Below are 4101 nucleotides of genomic sequence, written 5' to 3' on the forward strand. Positions count from 1 at the left end.
GACCGACCGACCAGCGTACATATATTTATTTTTAAAATTTTTTTTTAAACTAAGTATAAAAGCAAGCCCATTACCACCAATCGAAGCCTACTGTTTTAATATTGATTTATTATTATTCTTTATGTTGCCTAATTTTCAAACCCATTACATGATTTATTTAAATTTTTTCATTAAAAAATGATTGATTTAAAATTAAAAAAGTTGCTAATTTTATTAACCTAAAACTAATACATTATCAATTCATCTTTCCTTTTCATTCACCTTGGCTCCTCTTTAAAAACAAAAAAAAGGCCAAACCGACTGACCGATTTTGTCAGTTTTTGGTGTTGGTTTTCTCCCAAAACCGACACCGACCAACCGATATACACCCCTACTATAGACCTTTTAGGTTGTATCTTGAACACTGATTCTCATATGCCTCTACATATAGTACAAGTCTCATACAACTGTCTAGGATGTTAGTTTATTGGATTATGGTTATTTAGGCAAGATAAATACAAGATAAGCAATAACTATTTATTGTGATAACATAGTAACACGATATTAATGATCAATCAAATGTTACATTTACTATCTATGAGTTTTAGGGCATGAAACCCAACAAACTCTAATTTGAACTAAAACTCTAGTAAATGAGATGTATATACAATAAATAATCCAAAGATGGAATTGTCAAATGTATAAGTACATTACATGAAAAGTAAATATACAAATATACTAAATAAGGCATTCTTATACCCATTACACATCTCCCACTTACCCTAGATTATACTATATATTTGTCTCACAGACCTAGACTCTCTAAATGACCCTCGAATATTGTATTTGAGAGAGCCTTCATAAATGGATCAACGAGGTTATGCTCTGTAGTGATCTTCGTGACAATCACAACACCTCATTACACTATTTCCCATATTAGGTGATACTTCCTCTTCATATGCTTTCCTCATTTGTGGCTATCAGGTTCTTTCAAGTTGGCTAATGACCCATTATGGTCATAATATAATGTAACGAGTAAGTCCATATTTGGAACTACTTCCTTAGTTGCTTCTCAAGTAGCTACATGTTGGATTTTATGTCCTAAAACTCGTAGTTTGTAATATTATATTCATGCTCAATAAAGTTGTTATTGAAAATCTTTAGTAAATTTAAATTCAATATTCATGAATCCAATAAACTAAGGTTCTGAGGCTATTAAGTTTAAGTTTGAACTTTATGTAGTGACATAAATGTGGATCAAGTTCAAATATATAGCCAAAATGGTCCATATTTTGAACAACGTTCCTTCTAAAAGTGTTTTAGAAACACCTTATGAGCTATGGAAAGGGCGTAAAAGTAGTTTACGTCATTTTAGAATTTGGGGTTGCCCAGCACATGTGTTGGTACAAAATCCCAAGAAATTGGAACATCGTTCAAAATTATTCCTATTTGTAGGTTATCCAAAGGAAACAAGGGGTGGTCTGTTTTATCATCCTCAAGAGAATAAGGTATTTGTACCAAAAAATGCCACATTCTTAGAGGAAGACCACATAAGAAGTCATCAACCTCGCAGTAAACTAGTATTGAATGAAATTTCCAAAGACGCTACAGATAAAGCTAGTTCATCTACTAAAGTAGTAGATAAAACTAGTATATCAGGTCAGTCACATCCTTCTCAAGAGTTGAGAATGCCTCAATGTAGTGGGAGGGTTGTTCATCAGCCTAACCGTTACTTGGGTTTAACAGAAACACAAGTCGTCATACCTGATGACGGCACAGAGGATCCATCGACCTATAAACAGGTGATGAAAAATGTGGACCGTGATCAGTGGATCAAAGTCATGGACCTCAAAATGGAGTCTATGTACTTCAATTCTATCTGAAAACTTGTAGATCAACCAAATGATGTAAAACGAATTAGTTGTAAGTGGATCTACAAGAGAAAACGAGACCAAGCCGGTAAAGTACAAACTTTTAAGGCTCAACTTGTGGCAAAGGGTTATACCCAAAGAGAGTGAATGGATATGAAGAAACTTTCTCTCTCGTTGCCATGCTTAAGTCGATTAGAATACTCTTATCCATTGCCACCTTTTATGACTATGAAATTTGGCAGATGGATGTCAAGACAGCCTTTCTAAACGACGATCTTGAAGAGAGTATCTATATGGCTCAACCAGAGAGGTTTATTGCACAGGGTCAAAACAAAAGGTTTGTAAGTTTCAAAAATCCATTTATGGGTTGAAACAAGCTTTTAGATCTTGGAATATAAGATTTGATACTGCGATCAAATCTTATGGCTTTGAACAGAATGTTGACAAGCCTTGTATTTACAAGAAGATCGCCAATTTTACTATAGCATTTTTAGTTTTATATGTCAATGATATTCTACTCATTGGGAATGTTGTAGGATATCTTACTGACATCAAACAATGGCTAGATACACAATTCCAAAAGAAAGATTTAGAAAATGGCAGTATATTCTTGGGATCCAAATTGTTTGAAATCGCAAGAATAAGACACTAGCCATGTCTCAATCATCTTATATAGACAAAATGTTGTCTAGATATAAAATACAAAATTCCAAAAAGGGTCTATTTCCTTTCAGACATGGAATTCATCTGTCAAAAGGACAATGTCCTAAGACACCTCAAGAAGTTGAGGATATGAGAAATATTCCCTATGCCTCCGCAGTTGGAAGCCTGATGTATGCAGTGTTATGTACTAGACCTGACATATGCTACTCAGTAGGGATCGTCGGTAGATACTAGTCTAATCCTGGACGTGATCATTGGACTGCTGTTAAGAACATCTAAAAGTATCTCAGGAGAACTAGGGACTACATGCTCGTGTATAGTGCTAATGATCTGATTCTTACTGGATACACTGACTCTGATTTCCAAACTGATAAAGATGCTATAAAGTCTACATCTGGATCAGTGTTCACTCTTAACAGAGGAGCAGTAGTGTGGAGAAGCATAAAACAGACCTGTATAGCTGACTCCACAATGGAAGCTGAATACATAGTTGCTTGCGAAGCAACAAAAGAACCAGTATGGCTGAGGAAATTTTGACAGATTTGGAAGTTGTTCCAAATATGCATCTACCCATCACCTTGTATTGTGACAATAGCGGTGCAGTTGCAAATTCAAAAGAACCTCGAAGCCATAAACGGGGAAAGCACATCAAACGCAAGTATCACCCTATCTAGGAAATCGTACGTCGTGGTGAAGTTGTAGTGACCCAGATACCTTCTGAGCAAAATATTACTGGTCCTTTTACAAAAGCCCTCACGGCTAAAGTTTTTTAGGGTCACCTACAGAGTTTAGGTCTACAGTGTTTGTAAACTAGGACAAGTGGGAGATTATGTTGGGCGTGAATGCCCTAGTTTAAAGTATTCATATGTTTATTATACTCATATGTAATATTAATTTCTCATAGTTAAATTCAGCATCATTTGATCCTACTAGGAGTTCTAGTCCAAGTGGGAGTTTGTTGGATTTTATGTCTAAAACTCGTAGTTTGTAATATCATATTCTTGTTCAATAAAACTATTATTGAAAATCTTTAGTAAATTTAAATTCTATATTCATGATTCCAATAAACTAAGGTTCCGAGGCTATTAAGTTTAAGTTTGAACTTTATGTAGTGACATAAATGTGGATCAAGTTCAAATATATATAGCCAAAATGGTCTATAGTATATGAATAAGGTTGGGCACCGTATTCCGGGGACACTATGGATGCGGCCCATTTTGTAGTTAGTACAAACGATGTGATCCAAAACCATTCATGTAGAGACATGAAAATAGAGGCATCCTATGTAAAGAGTTTATATAAGACTAAATCATGAAATAGTCACTTTTACGTTCTAAATGTCATTTAATGTATAAAACTGACTATTTCGTTAATTGATAACCTAGGTAACTTAATCTTAATCCTGAGCTAACTATGAACTCCTGTTCACTCAGAATTATCCTTAGATTTGCATAGGTGAAGGCAGCTCATTATCGCTGACCCAATAAGCCTCCCATTTCAGGGGCAAGATCAAGTGGATAGTTGGGAACATAAGATGCAAGACGGAATTCACTCCTACCCATTATAGGGATAGTAGATAGGTTGTTCC

The sequence above is a fragment of the Benincasa hispida genome, chromosome 3 (genome assembly GCF_009727055.1).
Source record: "Benincasa hispida cultivar B227 chromosome 3, ASM972705v1, whole genome shotgun sequence".
NCBI classification, from domain to species: Eukaryota; Viridiplantae; Streptophyta; class Magnoliopsida; order Cucurbitales; family Cucurbitaceae; genus Benincasa; species Benincasa hispida.